We start from the raw sequence: 16,813 nt of genomic DNA on the forward strand, positions 1-16,813 counted from the left end.
GGTTTTCAAGGTTTTTTTTCTTTCAGGATGGAATCATTCCAACAGGCAACCTTGCGTTGTCTTGTCTATGTCTTTTAGATGTGGGGTCTCTAAGGCTGGGGAATTCTGGGAGTTGAAGTCCTCCAGGCTCAAAGTTGACAAGGTTGGAGACCCCTGTTTTAGATGGTTTAGCATTTAAAAGAGTGGGGGAAGCTTTGCATTTCATGGGGATCATCTTGAGTGAAAGTTTCCTGTCCTTGTGGCCGATGAACCCCAAATCCTGGCAAGAACGTTAAGACAGACGCAGATGTTCCGTGCCGTTCTTAAGTCATCAGAAGAAAAAAGGGTGGCACTTGCTTGCCGATTCTGCTCTCTCCAGGAGCTCACAGTGTAAGAGAACATTTGCACTAGCGCTTGTGATCTTCTTGCTTTTTCTTGGACTGCAAGGAAGATGTGATTTTCCACAAGGTGGCTCTCTTGGATAACCAAGTTTGAAACGTAACTGTACTATGTTGCATCTGAATGGCAAGCCGGTGCTATGTTATTCCCCCTGCCATGTATTTTACTCTAAATCCGGAGTATCAGTCGGATTCAGATTCTAAGGGGCAACCTCTGCTTGTTCAGAACCTAAACGGTTAATCCAAAACAATATCTACAGGATCAGTAGACGGAGGTCAAAATGTAAAGTACAAATTCACTTAGTCACTTAGTTCAGCCGTGCTAGGGTGAACTAAATATAGGTAGCCCTTGACGTTATGACCGTAATGGAGCTGGTCATAGGGTTACGATGGTTGTAAAATGGGGTCGGTCATGTGACGGATCCAGTTTTACGATCTGTTTTGCAGTGACCGTTAAAGTGAATGCGGCAGTCGTAAAGCAGCCGTCCAGTTGTTAAGCGAACATCAGGGTTGTTAAGCAGGTCTCTGGCTCACCATGGGAGCGAATTTCCTGAACATCAGAAGTAACTGCTGTTAAGTTTCTTTTGTTTGGGCAAAACTGTTCTATAATGCAGTCACATGGCTACGGGACATTGCATACAGCTATAAATGCAGCCTGGTTACCCCCGTGCCCAAAGTTCAGTCATGTGACCGCAGGAGACCTGACTGTTGAGAACTTCAAGTCCAAGTCATAAGTAAGGCTTCAAAGGTCCATCTTAATGTTGAACGGTTGCGGAGTGAGCAGTCATACATCAAGGACTGCCTGTAGATTGCAGCTGGGCCTGCAAAGTACGTAAAGCCGTAAAGCATGCCGAAGAAACATCATCAGTTGAGTTTGCTACTTACGGCATTCGCCATCCCATTACGGCTGCAATCCTCAACTATGCCTGTTGTGGCTTCAGCAAGTAATACTGAAGGCCACGCATCTTGTTTTGTGGTTCCTCAAAGGGTTGGATTGCACATCCCAGCCTCCCGCCTGTGGCAGCGTGAGGAAGCCGAGTAAGTTTGCTTAGGGAGCATCCTTAAGTGTCTGCATCCTGCACCTTAAGACGTCATTGGGAGTTATGGATTTTTACTTATTTGTATCCTGACTTTTTAAGACAATTTTTACAAATAAGTCAAGGCAGTGAATCGGGTGGGTTCCGGATCCTGTTTCAACCGGTACGGTTGGAACGGGCCCGGCGTCACCCACATGGACGCACGCATGCGTCGTACCTGCCAGCAACATTTCCGCGAGCCTCTGCGATGCTCCAGTTGCTCGGTTGAGTGTTGCGCAGACGCTGTACGCCCCATGCACCTGTGCGGAAGCGCCAAAGGCTTTAAAGGACAGGTAAGGAGCTCGGGCGGACGGGTGGGCGCTCCTGAGCACCGTACCGAAACGGTACCTAGTGCTCCAGGCAGGCTCCGTTACGCCCATACCGGGGCGTACTGCCTGCAACCTACCACTGCAGAGAATGTATCCAACATATTTTCCCCACAACATCAGCAACCCTATGAGGTGGGTTAGCCTGAGAGTGACTAGCCCAAAGTCACCCCAACGGGCTTTCATACCTAAGGTGGGACTTGAACTCACAGTCTCCCATTTTTTAGCTTGATGCCTTAGCCAATAGATGAAACTGGCTCTGATGATAGTATAGAACCAAGGAAAGCTTGCCACCGTTGATGGAAAAAAACTGACCTATGATATGAGGTAGAGAGATGGTTGTAAATGAAGCTCCAGGTATTTCGCAAAACACCAGAAGGCAAGACAAGAAGCAATGGTGGGAAACTAGCCGAAGAGAGAAGCAACCTAGAACTAAGGAGACTTTTCCTCACAGTGAGAACAATGAAACCAATGGAGTAGCGTGCTTTCAGAAGCTGTGGTTGCTCCATCATTGGAGGCTTTTAAAAAGAGGCTGGATAGCCATTTGTCTGAAATGGGATAGGGTTGAGCAGGAGTTTGGACTAAAGTCCAACGAATCAAGGAGAGAAGCAACTTAGAACTGAGGAGAAACTTCCTGACAGTTAATAACAATTAATCAGTGGAACAGAAGTTGCCTCCAGAAGTTGTGAATGCCCCAACACTGGAAGTCTTTAAGAAGACGGAGAGCCGTTTGTCTGAAACGGTATAAGGTTTCCTGCCTAGGCAGGGGGTTGGACTAGAAGGCCTCCAAGGTCCCTTCCAACTCTGCTATTGTATTGTATAGAATAACAATAGCAGTGGCACTTAGACTTATATGCTGCTTCACTGCGTTTTTACAGCCCTCTCTAAGCGGTTTACGGAGCCAGCATATTCTGGGTCCACAGAAGGCCTACCGAACCCCTTCCAACTCTTGTTATTCTGTTAAAATCAACCACAAAATATCAGCCACCAACCTGTCTGCAGAGGGTGATGAGCAGAAGGGTTTATGTTTCATCCGTACGGTGGATAAAACAGGATGCTGTTAGCTCCACTTAACAGAGTGTTAATCTGATCCAGCAGAGATGATTCTGAGGGCTTTTTTATTTTTATTTTTTTTGCCCAGATCTGGGATTACCATGACACAGCCCACCTGGAAAGAATATCAAACAATATGCTTGGAGCAGGCCCCCGAATTTTTGTTTTGTTTTTGTTTTTCTTTCCTTTGTTGCTTCGAAGTAGAGACATTGCAAACCAGGAAGATGAACGTTGGTGTTTTTCAGACACTAAATTAGAAGTCCTGTTTGGACGTGACTCGAACGCTGGCTTCCTTTTTCAGCACAAGACCCCAGCATTTAGTCCAGTGGGATGAGAAGGACCCAAAGCCTATAAATTAGCTGTCCACTCTCTGACCAGTCCCACTGGCCCCTCCAAAACACGTGGAGAGAGTGACGGCAAAGAAGGTTGAGTCCCATCGGGGCGAACCTACGGCACGCAGAGCCATTTCTGAGGGCATGTGAGACATTGCCCTGTCAGCCCCAGAGCGCATGCTTGCGCTGGCCTCTGATTTCCAGCCTTGATTTTCAGCTGTTTTTCACCCTCCGGAGGCTTCCCTAAAGGAAAATGGCCCAAGGTGCAAACTGGAAGTCCGTTTTCCAAACTTCCGGTTTGCATCTTGGGCCGTTTTGTTTTTTTTTGTCCTCCCCAGACTCCTAGAAAGCCTCTGGAGCCTGGGGAGGGCAAAAAACGGATCTACCGGGCCCACCAGAAGTCAGAAAAATAGGCCATTTCCGGCCTCCGGAGGACCTTTGGGGGGCGGGGGAGGCCGTTTTCGCCCTCCCCAGGCTCCAAGAAAGCCGTGTGCACATACACGGGGCAGCAGGGGGGGTGTCACTATGTTGTGTGTGAATTGAGGAAGATGGATAGAAGCATTTTAATAGGGGAATGGATATGCAGGTAGTCCTTGACTTACAGCAGTTCAATTTAGTGACCATTCAAAGTTATAACAGCACTGAAAATGACTGAGGAGCATTTTTCACATTTATGGCCATTTCAGCATCCCCATAGTCACGCGATCAAAACGTGAGTGCTTGGTAACTGACTCATATTTACGATGGTTCCAGTGTCCCAGGGTCGTGAAATCAACTTTTGCGAACTTCGTATAAGCGAAGTCAATGGGGAAGCCAGGTTTCCTTAGCGACAGCTGTGTCGCGTTAGGGTTAGCTCCCCATGACTTCGCAGAGCAAAACCGACACTGCCATTGGATTCAGAGCCCATCGGTATGGTTAGGAGGGGGGGACGCCTTTTGAGCCTGCCTTATGTACATTTCCTGGCAAAATACATGGGAAAATCCCATTGGGGAAAATTCCATTTAGGGTTAGGGTTAGCTCCCCATGAATTCACAGAGTAAAACCGACACTGCCATTGGATTCAGAGCCCATCGGTATGGTTAGGAGGGGGAACGCCTTTTGAGCCTGCCTTATGTACATTTCCTGGCAAAATACATGGGAAAATCCCATTGGGGAAAATTCCACTTAGGGTTAGGGTTAGCTCCCCATGACTTTGCAGAGCAAAACCGACACTGCCATTGGATTCAGAGCCCATCGGTATGGTTAGGAGGGGGGACACCTTTTGAGCCGGCCTTATGTACATTTCCTGGCAAAATACATGGGAAAATCCCATTGGGGAAAATTCCACTTAGGGTTAGGGTTAGCTCCCCATGACTTCGCAGAGCAAAACCGACACTGCCATTGGATTCAGAGCCCATCGGTATGGTTTGGAGGGGGGACGCCTTTTGAGGCGGCCTTATGTAAGTTTCCTGGCAAAATACATGAGAAAATCCCATTGGGGAAAATTCCACTTAGGGTTAGGGTTAGCTCCCCTTGAATTCACAGAGCAAAACCGACACTGCCATTGGATTCAGAGCCCATCGGTATGGTTAGGAGGGGGGACGCCTTTTGAGCCTGCCTTATGTACATTTCCTGGCAAAATACATGGGAAAATCCCATTGGGGAAAATTCCACTTAGGGTTAGGGTTAGCTCCCCATGACTTCGCAGAGCAAAACCGACACTGCCATTGGATTCAGAGCCCATCGGTATGGTTTGGAGGGGGGACGCCTTTTGAGGCGGCCTTATGTAAGTTTCCTGGCAAAATACATGGGAAAATCCCATTGGGGAAAATTCCACTAAGGGTTAGGGTTAGCTCCCCTTGAATTCACAGAGCAAAACCGACACTGCCATTGGATTCAGAGCCCATCGGTATGGTTAGGAGGGGGGACGCCTTTTGAGCCTGCCTTATGTACATTTCCTGGCAAAATACATGGGAAAATCCCATTGGGGAAAATTCCACTTAGGGTTAGGGTTAGCTCCCCATGAATTCGTAGAGCAAAACCGACACTGCCATTGGATTCAGAGCCCATCGGTATGGTTAGGAGGGGGGACGCCTTTTGAGCCTGCCTTATGTACATTTCCTGGCAAAATACATGGGAAAATCCCATTGGGGAAAATTCCACTTAGGGTTAGGGTTAGCTCCCCATGACTTCGCAGAGCAAAACCGACACTGCCATTGGATTCAGAGCCCATCGGTATGGTTAGGAGGGGGGACGCCTTTTGAGCCTGCCTTATGTACATTTCCTGGCAAAATACATGGGAAAATCCCATTGGGGAAAATTCCACTAAGGGTTAGGGTTAGCTCCCCATGAATTCGTAGAGCAAAACCGACACTGCCATTGGATTCAGAGCCCATCGGTATGGTTAGGAGGGGGGACGCCTTTTGAGCCTGCCTTATGTACATTTCCTGGCAAAATACATTGGAAAATCCCATTGGGGAAAATTCCACTTAGGGTTGGGGTTAGCTCCCCTTGAATTCACAGAGCAAAACCGACACTGCCATTGGATTCAGAGGCCATCGGTATGGTTAGGAGGGGGGACGCCTTTTGAGCCTGCCTTATGTACATTTCCTGGCAAAATACATGGGAAAATCCCATTGGGGAAAATTCCACTTAGGGTTAGGGTTAGCTCCCCATGACTTCGCAGAGCAAAACCGACACTGCCATTGGATTCAGAGCCCATCGGTATGGTTAGGAGGGGGGACGCCTTTTGAGCCGGCCTTATGTACATTTCCTGGCAAAATACATGGGAAGATCCCATTGGGGAAAATTCCACTTAGGGTTAGGGTTAGCTCCCCATGAATTCGTAGAGCAAAACCGGCACTGCCATTGGATTCAGAGCCCATCGGTATGGTTAGGAGGGGGGGACGCCTTTTGAGGCGGCCTTATGTACATTTCCTGGCAAAATACATTGGAAAATCCCATTGGGGAAAATTCCATTTAGGGTTAGGGTTAGCTCCCCATGAATTCACAGAGCAAAACCGACACTGCCATTGGATTCAGAGCCCATCGGTATGGTTAGGAGGGGGGACGCCTTTTGAGCCTGCCTTATGTACATTTCCTGGCAAAATACATGGGAAAATCCCATTGGGGAAAATTCCACTAAGGGTTAGGGTTAGCTCCCCATGAATTCGTAGAGCAAAACCGACACTGCCATTGGATTCAGAGCCCATTGGTATGGTTAGGAGGGGGGGACGCCTTTTGAGCCGGCCTTATGTACATTTCCTGGCAAAATACATGGGAAAATCCCATTGGGGAAAATTCCACTTAGGGTTAGGGTTAGCTCCCCATGACTTCGCAGAGCAAAACCGACACTGCCATTGGATTCAGAGCCCATCGGTATGGTTTGGAGGGGGGACGCCTTTTGAGGCGGCCTTATGTAAGTTTCCTGGCAAAATACATGAGAAAATCCCATTGGGGAAAATTCCACTTAGGGTTAGGGTTAGCTCCCCTTGAATTCACAGAGCAAAACCGACACTGCCATTGGATTCAGAGCCCATCGGTATGGTTAGGAGGGGGGACGCCTTTTGAGCCTGCCTTATGTACATTTCCTGGCAAAATACATGGGAAAATCCCATTGGGGAAAATTCCACTTAGGGTTAGGGTTAGCTCCCCATGACTTCGCAGAGCAAAACCGACACTGCCATTGGATTCAGAGCCCATCGGTATGGTTTGGAGGGGGGACGCCTTTTGAGGCGGCCTTATGTAAGTTTCCTGGCAAAATACATGGGAAAATCCCATTGGGGAAAATTCCACTAAGGGTTAGGGTTAGCTCCCCTTGAATTCACAGAGCAAAACCGACACTGCCATTGGATTCAGAGCCCATCGGTATGGTTAGGAGGGGGGACGCCTTTTGAGCCTGCCTTATGTACATTTCCTGGCAAAATACATGGGAAAATCCCATTGGCGAAAATTCCACTTAGGGTTAGGGTTAGCTCCCCATGAATTCGTAGAGCAAAACCGACACTGCCATTGGATTCAGAGCCCATCGGTATGGTTAGGAGGGGGGACGCCTTTTGAGCCTGCCTTATGTACATTTCCTGGCAAAATACATGGGAAAATCCCATTGGGGAAAATTCCACTTAGGGTTAGGGTTAGCTCCCCATGACTTCGCAGAGCAAAACCGACACTGCCATTGGATTCAGAGCCCATCGGTATGGTTAGGAGGGGGGACGCCTTTTGAGCCTGCCTTATGTACATTTCCTGGCAAAATACATGGGAAAATCCCATTGGGGAAAATTCCACTAAGGGTTAGGGTTAGCTCCCCATGAATTCGTAGAGCAAAACCGACACTGCCATTGGATTCAGAGCCCATCGGTATGGTTAGGAGGGGGGACGCCTTTTGAGCCTGCCTTATGTACATTTCCTGGCAAAATACATTGGAAAATCCCATTGGGGAAAATTCCACTTAGGGTTGGGGTTAGCTCCCCTTGAATTCACAGAGCAAAACCGACACTGCCATTGGATTCAGAGGCCATCGGTATGGTTAGGAGGGGGGACGCCTTTTGAGCCTGCCTTATGTACATTTCCTGGCAAAATACATGGGAAAATCCCATTGGGGAAAATTCCACTTAGGGTTAGGGTTAGCTCCCCATGACTTCGCAGAGCAAAACCGACACTGCCATTGGATTCAGAGCCCATCGGTATGGTTAGGAGGGGGGACGCCTTTTGAGCCGGCCTTATGTACATTTCCTGGCAAAATACATGGGAAGATCCCATTGGGGAAAATTCCACTTAGGGTTAGGGTTAGCTCCCCATGAATTCGTAGAGCAAAACCGGCACTGCCATTGGATTCAGAGCCCATCGGTATGGTTAGGAGGGGGGGACGCCTTTTGAGGCGGCCTTATGTACATTTCCTGGCAAAATACATTGGAAAATCCCATTGGGGAAAATTCCATTTAGGGTTAGGGTTAGCTCCCCATGAATTCACAGAGCAAAACCGACACTGCCATTGGATTCAGAGCCCATCGGTATGGTTAGGAGGGGGGACGCCTTTTGAGCCTGCCTTATGTACATTTCCTGGCAAAATACATGGGAAAATCCCATTGGGGAAAATTCCACTAAGGGTTAGGGTTAGCTCCCCATGAATTCGTAGAGCAAAACCGACACTGCCATTGGATTCAGAGCCCATTGGTATGGTTAGGAGGGGGGGACGCCTTTTGAGGCGGCCTTATGTACATTTCCTGGCAAAATACATTGGAAAATCCCATTGGGGAAAATTCCACTTAGGGTTGGGGTTAGCTCCCCTTGAATTCACAGAGCAAAACCGACACTGCCATTGGATTCAGAGGCCATCGGTATGGTTAGGAGGGGGGATGGCTTTTGAGCCTGCCTTATGTACATTTCCTGGCAAAATACATGGGAAAATCCCATTGGGGAAAATTCCACTTAGGGTTGGGGTTAGCTCCCCTTGAATTCACAGAGCAAAACCGACACTGCCATTGGATTCAGAGGCCATCAGTATGGTTAGGAGGGGGGACGCCTTTTGAGCCTGCCTTATGTACATTTCCTGGCAAAATACATGGGAAAATCCAATTTTATAGACAAATGATACTATTTACAGTTGCGCGGGGGGCGCGTAATGTTTTCTTCTTCCTAGGGGGGGCATGACAGAAAATAATTGAGAAGCACTGCGCTAACCTAACAGCTGCAGCAATTCACTGAATAACTGTAGCGAGAAAGGTTGCAAAATGGGACAAAAGTCACTTAACAAATGTTTTGCTTAGCAACAGAAATCTTGGGCTCAGTTGTGGTCGTAAGTCGAGGATTGCCCGTATGTAAGCTGCAGATGGGGTGTGAAGAGGGGAAGGGATTCAGATCTTACGTAGATTTCCTATACTCAGTCCTAAACACACATAGAAATATACACACACAAACGCAAATACACACATGTGCACGTGTTCCCAAACCCTGAACAATTTCAGAGTTACTTCCATAATGTGAACTAATGCCCAACCAGAAGTCCTAGTATTTGAAAATGAGACACTGTAACATCTGAACGTTTTCTTTGGTGAATTTCCCATTGGATTAAGAGGAGGCAACATGCTTTGTAGGACTAATACTGGCCTTAGAATAAAAGGGCTTCCTGTTTATATTCAGTGAAAGTTCTTTGAGTAGCTTTGATGACTCTTTCTTGTTACTCTTTACAGGCTGATAAATGGTTTATTGGGTGATGGTGTAAAGAAATAAATAGCTGCTTATATGTGTTCTCGCGTTTCAAGTAGACTTGAGTTATGGCGTCTCTTAACGCAGGAACCATATGCTGCTGGTGGAGCTTTGCATATCTACAGCTACAGATTTGATTTCCTAGTGCTTATTTTGGAACCCGAAAAAAGGATTACACCGGATCTTATTTTCAGGGAAACATGGGTGTATTCTGAAATGATGTAAAATAGAGGAGCAAAAGAAAACAGGCTGAGGAACTCTGACATTTTCGTACCTTTTAGCTGCACGGTCTTTGATCCCACTAAAGCTAATCAAGAAATTAGCTTCATTAGAATCGTAAGGAGAAATAAATCGATCATTTGCTTTTCGCCATGCCTTCCATTCAGCCAAACACTTCAAAGAAGAGCATCAAATCTTGGTTGCCAGTGTTTATTTTTGGGCAATGAGACTAAAAATGTGATAAACCTGTTGGTGGAAGAAAACGGTAAAAAGAAAACGGGATTCCAACAAGGAGTAAGTGTAAAAGCACACTTGTTGGCCATGTAATCTATAGGTAGTCCTCCGCTTACAACCCTTTGTTAAAAACCGTTCAAAAATACACTGGCACTGAAAAATCGGTCCTCATACTTATGACTGCCAAGGCCATTCTCCATGGTCACGTGATTCAAATCTTGGCACTTAGCAACTGGCTTTATTTACGACAGTTGCAGAGTCCCTGTCTTACGTGATTGCCATTGGCAACCTTCCCAGCCGTCAGGGAAAGTCAATAGGGGAAACCTAACCGCTTAAGTAGGGACGTGGTGACTCAATTCTGAGCTTGTCAAATCAGCAGTTCAGCAGTTCGAATCCCTAGCGCCACGTAACGGAGTGAGCTCCCGTGACTTGTCCCAGCTTCTGCCAAGCTAGCAGTTCGAAAACATGTAAAAATGCAAGTAGAAAAATAGGCACCACCTTTGATGGGAAGGGAACAGCGTTCTGTGTACCTTCGGCATTGAGTCATGCCGGCCACATGACCACGGAGACGTCTTCGGACAGCGCTGGCTCTTTGGCTTCGAAACGGAGAGGAGCACCGCCCCCTAGAGTCAGAAATGACTAGTGCATATGTGCGAGGAGAACCTTTACCTTTAATTGCTTAACTACTGCCTGATTAATTGAACAACTGAAGTGATTCACTTAGCAACTGTGGGAAAAGAATATCATAAAATCGGGTGTGCGACATCTGCCTTGCTTAGGAATGAAAATTCTGGTTCCGAATTGCGGTCCTAAGTCGAGGACTCCCCCTGGCATCCTCTAAGAACTGGAACTAATCAGGTGAAGCACTTTTAAAACAGGGGAAAGGTTCACATCTTCGTTTTACAAGGAGGTTTTTGGTGACTGCATTCGCACCTCACACCCTAAACCCCTGAATCGGCAGCGAACGACATTAAAAAAAACACACACACCACCCAGTTAATCTTCCTGCTTTAAGTATGTTGAAAAGGAAAATAAAAGTCTCCATTCAGGCTGCCAAACCCCTGAGATATTTGAAGCTTCACGATAATTTCCTTTTGACAGCATTTAAGAGCTGCAAGTTCTGGTATCCCACCCACCCACCCACCCCCAAGCCCCTCCCCACATGCTTTCCCATTTTACCTCTGCGTTGCCAGCATCCCTCAGAGGCATGTCTGAAACACTTACTTACTTTATTGTCTAGTTAATGTGCCTTTCAAGGTTTGTCTCCTCTGAGCTTATATAAGCTAACGTGTACAACTAAGCCATTATAAGGCTATTAGGCATTACTTTAATTTTTAATAGCTTGCGTCTGTGTGCGTGTGTGTGTGTGTGTGTGTGTGTGTGTCTCAGATGCTTTTTATTTCACTTACCTGTGATGTGGGGCTGTTGGTGGGTATGGCTTCTGCTCTTAAAGCAAATCAATTGCTTTCTGTATCAAAACCGAAATGGTTTTTTTTCTTCGACCGTTTCCTCCCAAATTAAAGCAAAATTGGTCTTTTGGAGGGCGGGGTTGTTGCTTAGGGGAGGGCTTGGATTTGTGTCTTTCTGTTATTTTTCAGGGCCTTGAAAGGAGCTTAGAATTCTTCCTTACAACACATCCATAGCGTACAGGTATTAGTACATGACATGCTAATGATTGCGCAAGCCCTTCCCGCATCCCTCATTCCCCTGCTTCATAAATAATAGCTAACCATGGGGAAAATGCACAAACGCTCTGCGTGATTGCCTAAGAGACACCTACTTTGCATTTTATGCAATTAATCAGAATAGAGCTGGAAGGGACTTTAGAGATCTTCTAGTCTAACCCCTGCTCAAGCAGAAGACCCTCCATCAATCAGAATAGAGCTGGAAGGGACCTTGGAGGTCTTCTAGTCCAACCCCCTACTCAAGCAGAAAACCCTCGATCAATCAGAATAGAGCTGGAAGGGACCTTGGAGTTCTTCTAGTCCAACCCCCTACTCAAGCAGAAAAAACTCGATCAATCAGAATAGAGCTGGAAGGGACCTTGGAGGTCTTCTAGTCCAACCCCATCTCAAGCAGAAAACCCTCGATCAATCAGAATAGAGCTGGAAGGGACCTTGGAGGTCTTCTAGTCCAACCCCTGCTCAAGCAGAAAACCCTCGATCAATCAGAATAGAGCTGGAAGGGACCTTGGAGGTCTTCTAGTCCAACCCCCTACTCAATCTGTAAACCCCTAGAGCATTTCAGAACAAGTTGCTGCCCAGCCTTTTCTTAAAAACCTCCAGTGAGGACCCACAATTTCTGGAGGCAAGCTGCTCCACTGGTGAATTGTTTTTCACTGTCAGGAAATTTTTCCTTAATTCCAGGTTGCTTCTCTCCTAGATTAGTTTCCATCCATTGTTTCTTGTCTTGCCTTCTGGTGCTTTGGAAAATAAGTTGACCCCCCCGTCTTCTTTGTGGCAGCCCCTCAAATACTGGAATACTGCTGTCCTGTCACCCCCTAGTCTTTCTTTTCTCTAGACTAGCTACACCCAGTTCCTGCAACCATTCTTCATGTGTTTTAGTCTCCAAGCCTTTAATCATCATCTTAGTTGCTCTTCTTTGCACTTTTTTTTTCAAAGTCTCAACATCTGTTCTTGTAATGTGGTGACCAAAACTGGACGCAATACAGGTAGTCCTTGACATATGACCACAATTGAACCCAAAATTTGTATTGCTAAGCAAAACATTTGTTAAGAGAGTTTGGCCCATTTTATGACCCTTTTTGCCACAGTTGTTTAAGCGAATCATTGCGCTTGTTAAAGTTGGCAATACGGTTGTTAAGTGAACCTGACTTCCCCATTCACTTTGCCTATCAGAAGGTTGCAAAGGTGACCCACCTGATCACTGCAACCATTATAAAATGAGTCAGTTGCCAAGCATCCGAATTTTGATCCCGGGGATGCTGCACGGGTCATAAGTGTGAAAAACTGTCATAAGTAACTTTTTCCAGTGGTGTCGTAAACTTCAAGTGGCCACTAAATGATTTGTCGGAAGACGAGAGCTATCTGCATTTAAAAGACCTATCTGCCTTCTATTCATTCGCACATTCATTGTCCGCTTGTTTCAGTTCAACATGTGGTCCAAGGAGATAAAATGCAAATTGGCCCTGTGCGTGTTCCCTTTTTGCACATCTCTTTTGCTCACATAAAAGATGGCGCAGCGCAGGGGTGGTTTACACCTACTTTCCTTACCGGTTGGCAAATGTGAGTGTGCATGTCCATAAATGCGCTTGGCCTTCCGCACATACAATTTGATTGCGCAGGCAGCTTGCACGCATGCGCACAGCTTGAAAATGTACCTAACTGGGACCGCGTAGAGCAATTTCCACTACCAGTCTGGTACGAACTAGCTGAATACTACCTCTGGTGCAGCTGTGACTTTCAAGAGTGTGTGCTTCACGATCCTGGTCAGGGTTTAAATCTTGGAGCCAAGTGGATTGAACTCTTGTGGGAGAACTTATAAAAAGCGATTTGGCAGAGTAGCAGCGATCCACTCAATGAGTTTTATTGATCTATGAACCCAATTCACAGGATCCCAGTATGGCAGGGGCAAGGAAACTGTCATTAAGTAATAACTACTATTTATTGACGGTATTTGCATCTAGGAACTTGGGTCATCTTTTAATATGTTTTCAATGATTCTGTTTTGCCTAGTAACTACAACTTTTTACAGGTTGTCCTCATCTTAATAACAATTCGTTTAGGGACCATTTGAAGTTACAATGGCACGGAAAAATGCCATTGCCCGGTGTTCATACTTTAACGACTGTTGCAGCATTCCCATGGTCATGTGATCAAAATCCAGGCGCTTGGCAACTGGCATGTACCTATGGCGGTTGCAGTGGGATCCCCATTTATGAGCTTCCCAGCTGATTTCAGTGGGGGAAATGCCAAATTCGCTTAACAACCACATGATTGCAGGGATCCATTGAACAACTTTGGCTAAAAGGTTATAAAGCTATGGGTTTATTGATTAGCCTATAGGCCACACCAAAGCACAAAAAGGTGCTTCGCGGGGGGGGGGACGGTTATAAAAAGGGTATAAAGGGAGGGTAACTTACTTAACCGTCTTGCTTCGCAGCGGAATTATGTACGGCTGCTATGCCATGATAGTCAAAGAAGCAGGAACTGGTGATCTCTTCGCATAGGCAGGGATGGATCATTCTTATTTAGTGGCTGTCCTTGTTGTGATATTCCACTTTGTCCAAATACTTGAGTGTACAAAAGGCCTTTTGAACAGACGAAATTGCTCTCCAAACAGAGTCCTGAACAGGTATGTTGATGTTGTTGTATTACTGGCCTCAGCAATGAGATAAGGACCAGACAGCCACCCACCCACAGAAACGCTCAGGTCTCATCTGCAAGCTGTACCTTGTGAATTAGTTGTGGGCGAGTGCCTGCCATTGACCTTGGTCCTGATGCCAAAGCTTTGCTCTGCAGAGCTGTGTGATCTAAAAAGTTTTTTTCTCTCTTTCTTTCTTTCTTTCTTTCTTTCTTTCTTTCTTTCTTTCTTTCTTCCTTCCTTCCTTCCTTCCTTCCTTCCTTCCTTCCTTCCTCCCGTTCTTTCTTTCTTTCTTTCTTTCTTTCTTTCTTTCTTTCTTTCTTTCTTTCTTTCTTTCTTTCTTTCTTTCTTTCTTTCTTTCTTTCTTCCTTCCTTTCTTTCTTTCTTTCTTCCTTCCTTCCATTCTTTCTTTTTTCTTTCTTTCTTTCTTTCTTTCCTTTCTTTCTTTCTTTCTTCCTTCCTTCCTCCCGTTCTTTCTTTCTTTCTTTTTTCTTTCTTTCCTTTCTTTCTTTCTTCCTTTCTTCCTTTCTTTCTTTCTTCCTTCCTTCCATTCTTTCTTTCTTTCCTTTCTCTCTCGTTCCTTCCTTCCTTCCATCCTCTTATTTGTTTATTTATTCTTTATTTCTCTTTCTTTCCTTATTTCTTTTTCCTCTCCCCTCCCTCCGTCCCCTTCCTTCCTTCCTTCCTTCCTTTTTTTCCTAAAACATGGCATATAATCTCCGGTATTTGATACTATAAACCTCTTGCTGAAATTTTAGGAAGGGAAGTTTGCAGGCATTGTAAATAATGAACTATCCTCATATAAGTCTCTGCTGAACTTCTAGCCAGTTTGGGGGGGGGGGGAAGGGGGGGATCTCATTCTAAAGGTCACATTCTTTGAGGGAGAAAAAAATAATGAAACAGAGAGTTCATTTGCCAGAAAAGGAAGTGCTTTTGAGATTCCAGTTGTCCAACTCTTGGTAAAGGCTCCAATTTTTTCTCTTTATGTAATGCTGGCAGATTCCTCCTTTTGGTTCTTCCCAAAGGATTTATAGGTTTTTCTTAGTGTTGGATATCATTGTCGTTTAATTTCCCTGTACAGAATGTGGGAATAAAGGGGGGGGGAGATGTTTTAAAGACTGGTAAACGTCTATAAATGGGCTCGGTGGCTAGTGGTTAAGATGCTACTTTTGTCAATCAGAAGGTTAGCAGTTTGAGAGCACCGCATGACGGGGTGAGCTCCCATCACTTGCTCCAGCTCCTGCCCACCTAGCAATTTGAAAGCATGCAAGTAGATAAATAGGTACTACTTCGGTGGGAAGGGAACAGCGTTCTGTGCACCGTAGCGTACAGTCATGCCGGCCACCTGACCGTGGAAGCATTTTTAGACAATGTTGGCTTCCTTGGCCAGCAAATGGAGATGAGCACTGCCCCCTAGAGTTGGGCACGACTGGATAAGCAAAACCTTTACCGTTAAATCTTCGAAAGTCGGGCGGTCTAGAAATCAAATAAATTAATTAAATTAATTAAAAGAAAAAATAAGAAAGTCCAGCTGCCTGCTGAAAAGGTACCATGACCTGGATGAATGAGAATCTCTACAGACTCTTTTAGCTATACAATTCGGGATGAACATCCTTTGAATGGTGTGGGAGTAGGAATGGATTTCCAGAGGGAAAAATTGCAGACTACAGGAACCAGGAAAACTACTCAGGTGTCCCTGAAGACACAGATAAACCTCCGAGTGGCCTCAACGACCCTCTAAAACAGTGGTTGTCAACCTTCCCGATGCCGCGACCCTTTAATACAGTTCCTCATGTTGTGGTGACCCCCCCCAAACCATAAAATTGGTGTCTCGGTTCCTAAGACCATCGGAAATATGTGTTTTCCGATGGTCTTAGGCGACCCCTGTGAAAGGATCATTGGACCCACAAAGGGGTCCCAACCCACAGGTTGAGAACCACTGCTCTAAAAGGATGCAAATGACCAGTTCTGTCTGCAAAGAATATCAATCCTTCCATTCTCCACCATCCAGTCAGAGCTGAAGAAGCTTCTTGGATGAGAAACATCTTCAAAAGGAAAAAACAAGAAAGTCCAGTTGCTTCCTGAAAATGCACCTTTGGGACAACCATGGCCTGGAGGACTGAGAATCTCTACAGGCTTTAAATGTCTATAGAAGTGGTCTCCCAGCACTTCCCGAGGATTTGCCTGATATCATCACAGTAATGACATAGGAGCCCAAATTGGGATTTTTCACTTATGTGTGCAACTGCCCCAGGTAGTACATAAGAGGATGTGCTACCTGGATCTGCACTCCCAACTAGCCATTGATTGTCTCTTATGAAAACTCAACAGTCTTTTTGTGTATATATTTTTCAGCTCTGCTTCTGGGTCTTAGTTCTGCCTATGGCAAGAAGCTCCCATTAAGAATAATTGCGGCCACCTCACAAATTCCATAAACTAGATTAGGCCAAGTTTTGCTTCTTTGAGTTCTGTAAAACTTTCCAGGGCAGTTTTGCTTGCTAGTCTGAGCAAGGAAGATGCCCATTAAAAAAAATAACAGTTTGCTTTCTCCTGGCATCCTTCCATCCTGCAATCAAGTTAGATATAAATTATTGTTTGGCTAGAGAAAAAGTCCAGTAAGTGGCATTGCTATTTGTTTAAAAGCTTGGGCGGTGTTAATATTTACTTTAAAAAACAATATTGATTTTGCA

The 16,813-nt window shown here is 45.7% G+C and overlaps 1 protein-coding gene across 1 annotated transcript in view; it reads left to right on the top strand.

The window, feature by feature from the left end:
* The window catches only part of DCPS (decapping enzyme, scavenger), a 63,507-nt gene that overhangs the window by 6,280 nt on the left and 40,414 nt on the right, over positions 1-16,813 (top strand). The window lies entirely within an intron of this gene.

This window comes from Natrix helvetica, assembly GCF_964273705.1.
Source record: "Natrix helvetica genome assembly, chromosome: 8".
In the NCBI taxonomy this organism is placed as follows: Eukaryota; Metazoa; Chordata; class Lepidosauria; order Squamata; family Natricidae; genus Natrix; species Natrix helvetica.